Raw genomic sequence first — 16,174 nt, 5'->3', positions numbered from 1 at the left:
TAAGTGATATCATATGGTATTTGTCAGGAAGGTAGTATTTTCATATTCCACTCAGCTTCCTCATGCTTTGCCATTTACCCAGAACTATCCCCTTTCGAAGATTGGTATTTTTTTTTATTTAGAGCAAAGCTCCATTGCCTTGGGAGTATTTTCAAAAACAGTTTCTAGATATGACCTCTCACTCTTCCTGCCCTGTCCCCTTCACCAGGAACTTTTCCGTTATTTTACATTTGACTTGTTTTCTTTTTAGAAAGCAAGGTAAATTCAACTGAGAATAGGCAAGTGGAAAAGCCGTAGAGATGGTCATTCTCGGAAAGGCCAGGCCTCATATTATTACTGCTGTTGTTGTCTTTTAAGGAGTGATAACCAGGGGAGAAGAACCTTGACCTGATTCTTTCGCTGACAAAATCACAGCTGATCTTATCTCCCTGGTAGCATGTCTGTGAGCCTTCACATACAGCTCTAGGGCCAAGAACTATGAGTATTCTGTCCTAAAGCTGTAATCCTGACTGTTTACCCTCCTAGCTGCCCACTCCTGTGCGTCCCCTTTTGTTCATATGAGCTAGTCAGTAGCAGAATGCCCACCTATCCACGGTGAACTTGAGGCTTTGAAGGAAGGAGACCCACATGCCTCATAGCCTTTCCTCGATCTTGACAGATGGCCGCCGTGTTTCTCATCCAGGACATCTTTTATGAAGCACTGGGTGTACAATTTAAACAGAATTCTGACTCTCCTCTGAGTTCTAAGCATACTTAACCGTCAAATGTAAGTCTGAAATTTGGTTTGAAATTAACTGGGCCATTTGCCTGCTGTTGAACCAGGTGGGAGGAGAAAGTCAGGTGAGGGACACAGAATTCTTTCGTGGAAGGTTAACAGCCTACCACCTGCACGTTGGATTATCTGTGGCCCAACTTCAAAGAGAAGCCACAGTTGTAACACAGTCATGATCTACCCTGCCTGAGCACGACGGACTGTGTCCTGTGGCCTGCTGAGCTGTCCGGGTGAGGACCCCTAGTGTTGTAGGCACCTCTGGCGCCTCCAGGACACACATTTCCCTGAGAAGTGGAAGGAAGCCCGTCTGCCTTGTACATCAGGTTGCTGTCCCGTTACAGGGAGAAGGGGCCTTAGGAGGGCGCCCCCTGGTGCCTGGGCGCTGCTTCTAAGCCTGCAGCAGGTCCTGTGACCGGCCTGCGGAGGGCATCTGGAGGGACCCCAGTACTGTTCTTGTGATTTTTTTTTTTCTTTTAATTTTATTTCTGACTTTGCTGGGTCTTCATTGCTGCGCCGGCTTTTCTCTGGTTGCGGCGAACACGGTCTACTCCCCAGTTGCAGTGCACAGGCTTCTCAGAGCAGTGACCTCTCTTGTATTGTATTGAATATCTTGTATTGTATTGACGCACAGGCTTCAGTAGTTGCGGCTCCTGGGCTCTAGAGCACAGGTTCAGTAGTTGTGGTTGTGCACATGCTAAGTTGCTCCTCAGCATGTGGGATCTTCCTGGATCAGGGATAGAATCCATGTGTCCTATGTTGGCAGGTGGATTCTTTACCACTGAGCCACCAGGGGAAGCCCCTGTCCTTGTGATTTTTTTTTTGCTCTTGATGGTATTGCATATGTAAAACTTGCGCTTCATTTATTCTTCCCCCTGTCGTTTAAAGAAACATCATCTTTTTCTAAGAGGCCCTGCACCAACAGTGGCAAAAGGCCATGTGTTTGGTACGAGACACAGGTTCCTGGCTGTGACAAGGATTTGTGCCTGACAAATCAGACTGGGAACCAAGTCACTGCCCTCCTGAGGTTCCTCTCTCCATGGAAAAGGGACCTTTGTGGTCATTTCATCCCGTGCCTTTGTTTTCAAAATGAGGACCTTGAGGCCCAGCGAGGTGAAGGGCCAGGGCTAGACCTTGCCCCTCCGGTTTCCCAGTTTGGACTTCTGTCAGCCCTGCAGCTCCTCCTCCGTTTTGTTTTGCATTCACTGTGGCCTTGCCTTCGTGACCGCCTCCTCTTTCTCTCTGTAAACATTAATATGAAATATATTTGCTTTGCTTTTCAGCCTTGCCCGCCACCACCCCCACCCGCCGTGTGTCCAAAATAGCCGCCGGAATCATGAGAATGTTAGGTCTTCAGATGTTTATAATCCGAAAGAATCCCTTCTGTTTTTTTTATAATAAAACTACTTGGATGTCGGTATTTTATGTTGGAAAGGCAAGCCAAGTTCACAATGCAGCAATTACAATGCAATGCATTATGTATAATTTGTAGCACGCCCCAGGAGAAACGGTAAACCGTGAAATGCCATCCCAGCCCCACAGCATAATTAGCAGGATCAAACGCTGCCCAGAGAGGAGCACAATGGTTGTCGTCCGAGGTCCACCAAAGTAAGGGAAAGTTCCGATAAAAGCAGTACACCCCAAATTATATAAAAAGCAGCCCCTATATCAGGCTGCAAATGTCAAGAACCTTCACTGCTAATTGAGGAAACCTTTTGAGGTTTAACAGCTCATAAATTCGCACTGGGAATGCCCCATTGTTCTGGGGTTATAAGTCTTGTCTTTGAAATTTAGCAGTTGTACTTTTATATTGCATTCCTCCAAGAGTCCCGTTGTAAACATGAAGGGTTTGCATTTTAACATAAATTTGAACAATGTGGTTTGAAAAGAGCTCACCACATCAAAGGGAGGCTGTTTGGGCATGTTTCATAAATTCTTTTTTCTATAGTATTTAAAGCTACAAATGACTCATGGAAGTATGTTCCATTTAGATCAGTCATACTAGTGTAGCTTTTAACGCCCTTGTTTTTCCTTTCCTAAGAGTGCCTGTGTCAGAAAACAAGTCTACAAGCCTTTGACCAAATCAGTTGTCCTTAATCTAGAATCTTCAGATCCATAGAGACAGCTCTGGAAATGTTGTTCCACTTGGTCTAAATAGCAATAAATTTTGTGCATTTTCATGTTTTTTTTTTTTTTTTTTTTAACTCAAAAATCTCCCCCTTATGAACTCTCAATTTTTTCTTTTATCCACATGACAATTACAGTCTGTAGTCCATTGGGTCACAAAGAGTCGGAGACGACTGAGCAACAGGCTTCCCTGTTGGCTCAGATAGTAAAGAATCTTCCTGCAATGCAGGAGACCTGGGTTCAATCCCTGGGTTGGGAAGATCCCTTGGAGAAGGAAATGGCAACCCATTCCAGTATTCTTGCCTGAAATATCCCATGGACAGAGAAGCCTGGCGGGCTACAGTCCATGGGGTCACAAAGAATCGGACATGACTGAACAACTACCACACACCCCTGTGTCCTCATAGTCCCCCAGTTTTAAAAACCCACAATGTTGTTTTGTCTTTTTTTTTTTTTTTTTTTTATGCTGAGCTACCAGCTAATGTGAAGAGAGATGTGGGTGGTGGTTTCTGAAGCAGCGTGGTTGAGGGGAGTGTGGGGACCACTGCTGTTTGGTCTGGCCTCTGGGGATCTCAACCTCGGGAAGTCACACGCCACGCTTGAGCCTCAGTCTGGATATAAAATGAGGACAGTGGTTAAACTCCTCCGCATCTTCCTCCCTCCAGTTCCTGCTGGTTCCTTTATTTATTCATCCCTGGGGCCAGGAGAATTTGAACACAAAGCCTCAGTGCTCACCCCACAAAGCTCACCACCTTAGGAGGATGTGCTAGACTGATATCACCAGAATCCTGTAATTTGCTAGAAACCACTAACCATGGCATTGTGTGCTTTGGAGGAAGGGGACGTGATCCTGGGAGAGTTCAGAGCAAAGTGGGGCACGGCCACTTGCCTGAGAGCTGGGGGAGGTGGGGAACAATCCCTGGGAGTCAGTGCTGAGGGAGGGCAGGCTTACTGGACTGGCTACAGAGCTTGATCTTTGTTCTTAGGTGAAAGGAAACTCCTAGAGGGCTTTAGGCCGAGGATAAAGTTGGTGAGATGCATGTTTTTGGAAAGCGTTCCAGCTCCCCTGTGGAGGATGGCTGGTTGAAGACCAGAGCGCCGGCAGGACACCGTCTCAGGGCTCAGGCACCACCCAGCCTCCGGAAGCAGGTGGCCCAGGCAGGGCTGGTGACAGGGCAGGTGCTGCGGAAGGGGCGAGTCAGAGGAACGTTCAGGTGACGATGACAGGATCTGGTGATGGGCTGAAGGGGGCAGGTGAGGGAGGGGCGACTTCCAGGACAGCTGGGGTCTGAGCATGTGTGACTGACTGAGTGGATGGCATGAACAGTCCCCGAGTCAGGCAGCTTGCAGAAGGCCATCAGTGTAATAGCAGGAGACCCTGACCCTCCAATGCTTTGCGCCAGGCGCTGGCGTCCTTTACTCCCTTCCATCCAGAGCACATCTCTAGGTAGGTTTCTGCATCACACAGACAAGAAAATTCAGGGGTGATGAGGAAAGTGACTTCTCCGAGGGCCCAGAGGAAGGGGCAGAGCCAGTATTCAAAAGCAGCTCTGTCTGGCACTAGAGCCCGTTCCCTTCCACCAGGGCCAGGTGGCCAGAGGGCCCTCTTATAAACTCCAATGTCCACTCCAAACTCGAAAGGGGCGTTGAATTCTCCAGGATGAGATGGCCGAAAGAGAAAACAGTGAAGCCTGGTGGCAGGACCAGAGCCCCGAGAGACACAGCATCTGATTCTTCCCCCTCTTAGCTGTGCGAAGCAGGAGACCCAGTCACCCTCTCTGCGCTTCAGTTCCCCGGCTCTTAAATGCAGACAGAATCCTTCCATCCCAGGTCCTCCTCATCCCCACTCTGAAAATCCATGATTTTAAGATGTGCTGGCTGCGTCTCACATAGAATCTCCTTTCCACCCATGACACAGTCTTTAAAGCGTCTTTCTTAACTGTAGGTAGGCCTTTCAGTACTCGCCTTTTCTCTGGTCATGGCACACACTTAGATATTCCCAAAGATGCTCAAGAGAGCAACATTTTCCTCCCCACTTACCTAAAATCATGTTATCCAAAGTAAGCTTCACTCTAGATTCCTAACTTGGCATTTAAAGTTCAAAAAATTTCGTACTGAGGTCTCCCTTTCTGTTCATAAGTTTGATTTTATTAGAAATTATTTGACAGACGCGTAAGAATAAGGTAAGGAAATGGCACTCCAGCAGTCTTGCCTGAAGAATCCCATGGACAGAAGAGCCTAAGGAGCCACAGTCATAGGGTTGAACAGAGTCGGACACGACTGAAGCAGTTTGGCAGAGCAAGAATTAGCTATTTTTGTTACCGAGTCTCCATAGCACAGGCCATTTTAGAATCGTTTCTGAACAATTCTAGGTTAGTTAGAGGCAGACTATTTCAAAGGGGTGCCCACAGTCTCAGAAAGCCCTTGGCTCCTCCTCAGACTGGGAGGGCTTGTTCATTGGAGACATTTCAGTCACAAGGCACGTCTGTTAACACACATACTCGTGCCCACACACAAGCACGCACACACACATACATGCTCTTTCTTTAATGGATCAGAACTTGGTATGGGTGGGGCGAGTTAGTCAGACCTAACAAAATACAGCAGTGCAGCTCAGGGTAAATACCATCAAATACAAAAAACAAGCATGTTTTTAAGATGGCGGTCCTGCATCTGGGGTAGTTTATCGCGTCATGAAAGTTCCCCACCGTCCCAGTTCAGGGCCAGCTCTGACCCAGAGGAAGCATTTCTCAGCTCCTGGTGCAGAGAGCAAGGCTCCTGTCTGTTGGTGTTTGTGCACAAGACTCTCCCAGCTCGTCTACTCTGAAGAGATTCACGTGTGTCCCCCTCACCTCCCCGGTTATCTAGGCCTTTGCCACGGGGCCCACTCTGGTTTTCTAACCCACCAGCCATTCGGAAATCACGGGGCTCGGACTGTTGACAGGGATGTTGTTCCTCTTCCAGTTACTTTTCCTCTCGGCCCCTGCCCTTTTTTAACCCAGCAAGTGCATCTGCCAAGGCTCTTGCATTGCTGTTTCCTCACGGACTTGGGTTGGTGAGTCTCTCAATGCCCACCCCAGCCCAGCCTGCCAACCAGGCCCCTTTGAGACCAGCTGTGATGCACTCTCATTGCAGGCTTTTCCCCGAACAGCTTATCTTCCTCTCTTTCCACCTGCAAGAGAAGCCGGCCAGCAGCTTCCAGCTCTTGTGAGAGCTTTGAACCACAGTGTTCTCCTTGACTGCTCATCATCTTGGGGACTGTTTCCTAGGTCAGGGATCGTTTCTGTAATTGTGCCTTGATAACTAATGTCTCTTGACGTGTAGTTACACACTTAACATGTAGTTAAGTCAAGTTTATTTGAAAAGTGGAAATAATTTGAATTTTTACAGTCTCTGCGACAGCATTCATCAGGGATATACATATCACATCTCATATCTCAGCCTGCATCCAGGTACTGGAGGCCTCTAATGTAGTGGAACCCCAGAGCCCAGATGGCCTCCATGCATTGGTGAGGGGAAACGAATAGATGAACCGTGTTCCAAAGCCTCCTCTCGCCTTTTCTCACCCATTTATGTCTCAGGGTTTGGAAGCTGGTTGTTGGCAGAGGCGAGAAACCAAGATTCCCGGGCCTTGAAATTCCCTAGCTGCTACCATTTACCTGTATCTCTCAGGGTCCTCCAGCCCCATGGGCCTGACCTGGCCCCCCGGACCCCAGGCTCCTCTCTGCTGTCATGCTAGTTGTTGTTTTGGTTCATTCAGCAAACATTTATGATGCCCCCACACTGTCCCAGGCAGCTGGGGTTTAGCGGCGAGTGGCTTCGCTCCTGGGACTGGCTAAGCGGCCAGTGTCAGCCACTCTCACGTGATAATTAATAGACTCACCAGGGCAACACTGTGGTCATACTTGGTATATTCTTCAGGAGAACTGGGTTGCCTTGGTGTCTTACGTTTAAAATCCATCTCCTCCAGGACTGAGCACAGCGCATCCTGGGAAACCACCGGAGCGGATTCTTTACCAACTGGGTTTTCAGGGGAGCCCCAGGGAAGACGTGACAGAAGACGGTGTGCACAACAGCAAATGGCATCGTGCCAGCGCTGATGGTCACAGCCACACAAAACCCCGGAGTATAGCACAGCATCCCTCTGGCCCAAGTTTCTCAAAGTGGGGCCCGGTAGCATCAGACCCACTCGGGGTGCTTGTGAAAAGAGCAGATTCCTGGATCACGTTAAAACCTAGAACCTGCCTCTCGCCATGTTCGCCCACGTGCAAGTTTGGAAGTGACTGTTCCAAACCCAGTGTCTAGTCTCTAGAGCTTTGATGCACCACGCGCTCTGCAGGACGGTGACATGGAAGCAGTGGGTGGAGGTAGGACCTGTTACATGTTTCATCTTATTTGCTGCCAGTCAGTCTGGCCACCAAGCCTGGGGCCAGCGGTACCAACCCCCTTCCCTCCCAGACCCCACACCCTCGCTTCTCCTGACATGCAGTGACCCGGCCATGGTGGTCCGGTGTGATCTGGACATGACCCCTGAGTGCTTGCTCTCAGCGAGAAGTTCCTGATTAAAGTCTCTTTGTCCCTTTCCAAAGTTCTCCTGTTGACCTTCCATCTTTTTACTTTCTTTTGTTCTTTGATTTCTTGGGATGATCTTTACTTACATTTTTTTATTTGTTGTTGTTCACTCACTCAATCATGTCCAACTCTTTGCGACCTCATGAACTGCAGCACGCCAGGCTTCCCTGTCCTTCACCATCTCCTGGAGTTTGCTCACACTCATGTCCATTGAGTCGGTGATGCCATCCAACCATCTCATCCTCTCTTGCCCCCTTCTCCTCCTGCCTTCAATCTTTCCCAGCATCAGGGTCTTTTGTAATGAGTCAGCTTTTCACATCAGGTGTCCAAAGTATTAGAGCTTCAGCTTCAGTTCTTCCGATGAATATTCAGGACTGATTTCCTTTAGGATTGACTGGTTGGATCTCCTTGCAATCCAAGGAACTCTCAAGAGTCTTCTCCAATACCACAGTTCAAAAGCACCAGTTCTTTGGCGCTCAACCTTCTTTACTGATCACATGGATCACAGCCTTGTCTAACCCAGTGAAACTATGAGCCATGCCATGTAGGACCACCCAAGATGGATGGATCATGGCAGAGAGTTCTGACAAAACGTGGTCCACTGGAGAAGGGAATGGCAAACCACTTCAGCATTCTTGCCTCGAGATCCCCACGAACAGTATTGTTTTATGCCCAAAGGTTACAAGGTATTTTCAGAAGATGATTATTTGAGTCAGTTCTAAGGAGGTGGATGAACCCAGAGCCTGTTATACAGAGTGAAGTAAGTCAGAAAGAGAAAAACAAATACAGTATATTAATGTATGTATATGGAATCTAGAATAATGGTATTGATAAACACATTTGCAGGGAAGGAATGGAGACTCAGATGTAGAGAACGGACTTGTGAACAGAGGGAGGGAGGGAGGGAGTGAGTGGGACGAATGGAGAAAGTAGCACTGACATACGTACATACAGTGTGTAAGATAGACGGCTGGTGAGAAGGTGCTGTGAAACACAGGGAGCCAGTCCGCTGCTCTGTGATGACCTAGAGAGGTGGGGTTGGGGAGGGGAGGCAGGCTCAGCACAGAGGGGGATGGACCCATTCAGTTCAGTTCAGTCGCTCAGTCGTGTCCGACTCTTTACACCCCATGAACCGCAGCACGCCAGGCCTCCCTGTCCATCACCAACTCCCAGAGTCCACCCAAACCCATGTCCACTGAGTCAGTGATGCCATCCAACCATCTCATCCTCTGTCGTCCCCTTCTCCTCCTGCCCTCAATCTTTCCCAGCATCGGGGTCTTTTCCAATGAGTCAGTTCTTTGCATGAGGTGGCCAAACTATTGGAGTTTCAGCTTCAACATCAGTCCTTCCAATGAACACCCAGGACTGATTTCCTTTAGGATGGACTGGTTGGATCTCCTTGCAGTCCAAGGGACTCTCAAGAGTCTTCTCCAACACCACAGTTCAAAGCATCAATTCTTCCGCTCTCAGCTTTCTTTATAGTCCAACTCTCACATCCATACATGACTACTGGAAAAACCATAGCCTTGACCAGACAGACCTTTGTTGACAAAGGGATGGATAGATATATAATTACGGCTAATTCGCATTGTTGTATGACAGAAACCAACACAACATTGTAAAAAATTTTTTAAAATCATTGAGGTTTCTGAGGGAAATATGGCTAATTCCAAGTGGTCTATGATTTTAAGTCAATGAAAACTACCTTGGGCCTTTGCTTAAAAAACTGGACATTGATTCAAAACTCAAGTCAAAGGAAATGAGAAAAAACTGAAACAGGTCTAAATATCATCAGCAGTGCTTCTCTCTGCCTCTGTCTGCGAGTCTGGGCTAAGAGTAAGCATGTTGGGGATTTTGTTTTCTGAGTGGAGGACCTGGCCCTGTGTGTGACAGAGGGGGCGCCCTCTACTGGGGTTTTATCCTTTCTGGGGAGGGAGCCACTGTTCCAGGCAGTTATGAGCACACCACTTAGATCAGGTCCTCACCCACTAGGAAGCATATCCATGCATCCCTCAGATGGCCGAGGGTCTGCTCAGCAGCAGGGGTAGTTAAGACCTGCTGAACTACTGGTTACCAAGCTGCTGCCTTCCAAGACACCCCATGGCCTCTCTGATCCCGGGCCGACCAGGACAGTGGCAGCCGAGTGTCCAGGATCACAGGCTAAGGAATTGAAAACATTCTCCAGGCAGGAACCTGGAGGTGCTAAAGGCCTTTGAAGATTTCCAGGACTCACGTGTACTTCCGTGTGTAACACCCTGGTCCTACGCAGTTGGAACCACTGCATCAGGCCCAGTGAACATGAGCGCCCCATGGCCCTCCTTGACCTTGCTTCCTCCCTGGGGTAGCAAGGTCCCTGGAGTCGTCAGCGCAAGAAGGGGCAGGAGGATAGAGGGCTGGGGCACATTTAAGTGAGGGTCTGGGTAAAAATGTAAACCAGGAAGCAGAGCCACTTAAGACTGAATTTAAAGCATTTTTAGGACTGCTGCATCCAGGATTCGTTGTCTGATTATCACAGATTGTATCTGTTTCTCTCTTCTCATTTGGAGTTAGAATGATCCCAGTCATTTCCAGGAAGAAGCTTGCAGCCGTGGAAGGCAGTATGTACCATAGCAAGGGTAAATTCTGAGTTTAGAGCTGGTTAAAATATCTACATCCATACCCATAACCACATCTGTATCTCTCCCAGGGCCTTGTCAGTCCCCTTTGCCCTGGAAGAAATCCGGTATGACATAGAAACTGCTAGACGCTGGCCAATAATCCCTGGGTTTCAGACCATCTAGACAATAAACAACTCCATAATATTCAGTGCAGCAGCTTCTGTGAGAGCCCATCTGTTTCAAAATAACCCTAATTCTGCTTACTATGCGGAATGCTTTGTTGACTGGAATTTGTCCTACTTTTCTGCAGCAGATTCAGAGTCACAGGCCTCTCACTCCACCTGCTGGCAAGTATAAATACTGGCCTGAAACCTGGGGTGGATATTTTCAGTTGAAAAAAAAAAAGAAAAAATCTGAGCTGTAGCTCAGGGATTCTCAAAAGCTAGCGTAGCTCAGAGTCACCTGGGAGCTCATTAAAAATACAGTGGCCCGGGCTCTGTGCCAAGCCTATGAATCGGAAACTCTCAAAGAGCTCTCCTGGTGATTCATACACTCACGTATCTGTTAGACAATCTGGAATTCAGGGACCTGAGCCAGCGAAGGTCAGGGATGACCCCCCGCCCATCCTGCTCATCCTCGAACAGGGAAAGTGACGAAGCCAACTTTAGGTACCCACTTCTATATTGGTAACTCTTGGTGGTGAGAGTCAAGGCTTTATTCCTGGATTTCCCTGGTGGCCCAGTGGATAACAGTGGATAAGAATCTGCCTGCCAGTGCAGGGGACACAGGTTCGATCCCTGGTCTGGGAGGATTCCACATGCCATGGAGCAACTAAAGCCTGGGCCCCGCAACCACTGAGCCTGCACTTTAGAGCTTGCGCTTTCAACAAGAGAAGCCACCGTAATACAAAGTCCATGCACCACAAGGAGGAGTAGCTCCTGCTCGCCTCTGCTCGAGAAAGCACGCACACAGCACCGAAGGCCCAGCACAACTGAAAAGGGGAAAAAAAAAGCTTTATTCCTTACCCAGGGCTCAAGGTGACATCACCAGTGATAAGTCATATGATTGCGTGGTGTGATGGGAAGGGCACTTCTCCTCGCTAGTATTCTGCCCAAAACCCTAACCCCAGTCGAATGATGAGGAAAAGCATCAGTCAAACCAAATCGAGGCACATTCTATAGGCTAGTACTCCTCAGAATTGTCAAGGTCACGGGAAATAAGAAAAGACTGAGAAAGTACCACTGGCAGGAAGACACTAAGGAGACCTGACAACTAAATGGAGTGTTGGACCCTGGAACAGAGAAAGGAAATGAGTGGAAAAACAAGTGAGATCCAGGGCAAGTCTGGAATTCAGTTAACAGTAACATGCTCATCCCTGTAAATGGTTGGTCTTGACAACTAGACCGTGGTAATATGTTTGGCTCTATTGCCTCGGAGACTTTTTTAAATCTGAAAATTATTCCCAAATAAAAAGTTTATTAAAAATTAAAATATCAGGGGGTGGGGAGGGACACTGAATTAGATCAGATGAGTTGGAGAAAGTTTGCAAGGAGCACAGCCTGGCCAAATCTCAGTCCAACTGTCAGAAGTCACGGCCAGGCTGGCTGACAGGCAGGCAGAGTAGCTGCCCAGACCACCGGCCATGGAAGAGGCGGGTTGCTGGCATGACCCACTCTGCCCTCTTTGGCCAGCCAACCCTGATGCCTCATTGGGTGGGATCTTACATCTCTGTATGGAGGTCTAAAATGTCCAGTCTAGCTCCCTCATTGTGCAGACGGGAGCCTGAGACCCTGGAGAGAAGTGAATTGTCCAAAGTTCTGGTGGAGCCAGATGGAAGCCCACCTGTATAAAGACGTGTTCTTTTCCCCAGTGATTCTCAGTCATTTGATACATTGTCTACAGGAGAAACACCTGGGTAGCTTTTCATTAAAATATAGCTTCCTGGGCCCCAACCACTTAATGCAAAGAATCTCTGCCTTTAGGATCTAGTAACTCTGCATTTTTAACAAGTTCTTCATTATTTGCACAGGAAACTTAAAGAATCTTTGCAGAAAGCCAGACAACTGTCCCATTCGTAGATTCTCCAAGACAGTCTAGCTTTGCCCAGACCTCTTGCATTTGAGCTACTGAAGGGCTCTGACTCCTGTCTCCATTGGCCAGCTGCTTGCTTTCTATGGAGACTGTGCTCATAGTCCAGGGCTACTAAAAGGCCTGCAAGGGGAGAATTCAGTCACAGCTGAACTCTTTTATGATGATGCCCTAGCAGGTGGTGAGCTGCCCAAGCAGAACCCTGTGGGTCTTGGAGAGGAGGCTATTTAATATCTTTTTGAGCTCAATTGATTATAGTTTAAATAATCTCATACCCATTTCCCTCTCCTTTTAAAAAATAATTAAATTATGTTACTCAGGCCTTCCCTGATGGCTCAGTGGTAAAAGAATCTGCCTGCCAGTGCAGGAGGCATGGGTTTGATCCCTGACCCGCACAGATCCCATGTGTCGTGGAGCAACTAAGCCCAAGTGCCGTAACTGCTGAGCCCGGGAACTGCAACTGTTGAAGTCCACGTGCCCTAGAGCCTGTGCTCCGCAACAGGAGAAGCCACCACAGCTAGAGAGTGGCCCCTGCTTGCCACAACCAAAGAAAAGCCCACACAGCAACAAAGATCTAACACAACCAAACATAAAAATTGAATAAATTTTAAAAAGTTTTTTTTTTTAAGTTACTCAAAGATAACCCTATGATCAATGAACAAAAGGAGGTGTGGGATCCAGGCTCCAAGGAGCCACTAGAAGTCCCATCCTGCTTGTCCTTTCCCCACCATGGCCCATCTTAACGTCATCAGAAAGTCCAGGCAATGAAGACAGTGGAAGGCCTCCTCTGTCTATGAGATGAAGATGAGAAGTCAGAGCTGACAGAGGACCAGAGACTTTGGTAGGTAACCATCTGGAGCTCAGGATTCCCTGCAGGCAACAAAGATGCAGGCCAGGCAGGAGGTTCAGGGCAGTGGCCCCCACTTTGAGGTCCTGCTAGGGCCCTGTTTGCAGGCAGGTGTGGGATCTCCATCAAAAACATCCAGAGAGGCTGCAGCCACCCCTCCTGGGTGAGTCAGGCATGTTGGTCTTGGAGCTTCAGAAAAGAGTGTGGGATTTCATCTTTCTGAAAGGTCTTCATCTTTTATCTAGCATTGTCTGTACTCACGTATATGTGTGTGTGTGTGTGTATTTTTTTTATCAGAACTCTCTGCCCACAAAAAGACTTCCTTATTCTACTTCCTTTCTTCTGTTGTGAAGTGTTCTCCAATCTGTCCCTTCAGACAGAGCTCATGTCTGGGTTCGCTCTGCCATCCCAGCCAGGCACGTGGGACCTCGTGGTACTAGGCAATGAGGATATGGCAGCAAAGGGAGGCCTGCATCTAGTTTTCCAAGAATTTTCTCATATCTGTCCAGTGGATATTCCTAGGTGATTTTGAATTTAAAAAAATAAATAAATAAAAGATGCAGTCCCAGAGTGTATGGAACTGGGAAAGATACTCTTGGAGACAGTTAACCTCAGTCTGCAGAATCAGCTGATGTCACTGAGTAAACTCCATCTGAGGCACCTCCAGATTGGTGAGCATTCTGTTTTAGATCAAAGAGAATGGGAAACATCCTAAAATTTGAAACATTTACATATTAAATGTATATAAACCATTGTATAGATTTTAATACTAAAGAGATTTTTACTAATGGGATTTTATGTATAAATATATATAAAAGGTGCTTGAAAATCATTCCTAATTTCATTAAAATCCCTCTTGATAAAGTGTTAAGGTGATGACAGATTTGTGAAAAGATCAGAGACAGATTGATTTAAAAAATGGAAAATCCCTTTAGTATGAAAATCTACATCCATTTGTTTATTTTTGTTTTGTTTTGTTTTAAAAAATCTACATCCATTTGTTTAAAGAAATACATACCTCATGTTACAGTGTTTCCTAATGGGAGACACTTTGCTCCTCAACCTCTCTCTCTCTCTCTCTCTCCTTTTTAAAGTTTATTTTGGCTGCACTGGGTCTTAGCTGTGGCATCTAGTTCCCTGACCAGGGATTGAACCCAGGCCCGCTGCATAGGGAGCAGAGTCTTAACCACTGGACCACCAGGGAAGTCTTCAGCCTGTTTCTTTGCTGCTCCTCCAGCCTATTGAGAATTATTTCTGTAAGAACTTAGAGGCTGTTCTCTGTTTAGAAAATACATGATGTAGTTAATTACCAAGCCTGACATACACAACTGGACCTCTTGCCTAAAACCTTGTCAAGGGAGATCCTAATTCTGGTTACTTTGTTATCCAGAAAATCTTGCTGTTTGCAATGAGGCTTATCTACGGCAGAAGGTAACATTTTCCTGCTGCATTCTAAACAGACCCTGCCTCCAAATCAAGTGTAAAAGCAATAGTATTGTTCAGGTTTACAGAGTCTGGTTTCAGAATTAAGGAAGACAACTGAGACACGGCATGTCTAGAGCAGAGTAGAAACAGACATGAATTTGACTTTGGACTCAGTTCCTGACCAAACCGTGTGGCCATGGCAAGCTCCTTAAAGTCTTTAAGCCTCAATTTTTCTAGCTGTAAAACAGACGAACTTCTACTCAGAAGGATAAGTAGAATAAAAGCTACATAAAGCAATATGGTGAATCTCACAAACATAATGTAAAATGAAGCTACTCACAAAGGGTACATATTGTATGAATCCACTTATGGACAAAAATAGATAAAACAAATCTCTGCTGTGAGAAGTCCGTGGACCAGTGCTGGGAGGGAGCACATGGAGGCTTGTGAGTGCTGGAAATACTCCTGTGTTTTGGTCTGGATGTTGCTCCCATATGTTCCGTTCATGAAAATTAATCAAGTTGTACACTTTTGCAAAGGAGGGGAGAGTAAGTAGGGAAAGCATGTAGCAGTTACCCAGAAAACATTATCTCCCCCTGGACTTTCTCTGTTCTTTTTTTTTTTTTGCCGCATGGCATGTGGTGGCTCAGTGGTAAAGAATCTGCCTGCGATGCAGGAGCTACAAGAGATGAGAATTTGACCTCTGGGTCAGAAAGATCCCCTGGAGAAGGGCATGGCAACCCACTCTAGTATTCTGGCCTTGAGAATTCCATGGAGAGAGGAGCCTGGAGGGCTGCAGTCGATGGGGTTGCAAAGAGTCAGACACCACTGAAGCAGCTTAGAACACGTGTGGGATCTTAGTTCTCTGACCAGGGATCGAACCCATACCCCCTGCATTGGAACCTGGAATCTTAACCTCTGGACCACTAGGGAAGTCCTGGACTTTCTCTTTTTGTTCTAGAGCTCAGACGGTGCATTGTCTATATTGCAAAAAACTCTAGATCTGACCGTAGACCCAGTATTTTGGATTACTCAAATTGCTGACTGAATTATAGCCTGTTGATTTTAAGTCAGTTGTGGCCAGTTAAAGTCCCCCAAATTAGCCAACTAGAACGGGCAGAGAAGTACAACAGGGAAAGTAGCAACTGAGTTGATTTCCATTCAAAGCTTCTCATTTGGGGATTCCAGGTACTGTTTCAGAACTAAGAAATTCCTACTCCTGTTCTTTGATTGGTGGTGTTCAGTCACAAAGTTATTTTTGATTCTTTGCAGCCCATGGACTGAGCACACCAGGCTCCCCTGTTCTTCACTATTTCCTGGAATTTGTTCAAATCCATGCCTGTTGAGTCAGGGATACTATCTAATCCTCTGCACCCCCCTTCTCCTTTTGCCTTCAGTCTTTTCCAGATTCAGAGTCTTTACTTTTTCAACTCATTGGTTGAGGAGTAAAAATGTGAATTTCTCTCTCTCAAGTCACACCTGTTAGTAAGTGTTACATTTACTGTAAACCATAATGAAACTTCCATCTGTATGAAACTTATGAGACTTTAAGTGATTTCAAACTCTTTTTAGAGATGGACGGATAGATAGGTCATTGTAATTAGTGACTCAAAAAATAGAGTGGTCTTATTATCCTTGGGCACCTCCCACTTTCAAAGAATATCTTGCTAATTATTGCACTTGGGATTTCTTCCAGGCCTTTTTGGTCGTAGTAAATGATTTAGCAACTGTGCTATCAGAAAGCATTTT

The 16,174-nt window shown here is 46.8% G+C and overlaps 1 protein-coding gene across 4 annotated transcripts in view; it reads left to right on the top strand.

The window, feature by feature from the left end:
* RHBDD1 (rhomboid domain containing 1) overlaps positions 1 to 16,174 on the top strand; it is a 188,432-nt gene that overhangs the window by 117,530 nt on the left and 54,728 nt on the right. The gene's annotated exons all lie outside the window — the stretch shown is intronic.

The sequence above is a fragment of the Cervus canadensis genome, chromosome 24, assembly GCF_019320065.1.
Source record: "Cervus canadensis isolate Bull #8, Minnesota chromosome 24, ASM1932006v1, whole genome shotgun sequence".
NCBI classification, from domain to species: Eukaryota; Metazoa; Chordata; class Mammalia; order Artiodactyla; family Cervidae; genus Cervus; species Cervus canadensis.
Note: the sequence above shows the minus strand (reverse complement) of the source record. Positions and strands in the feature narration are given on the sequence as shown.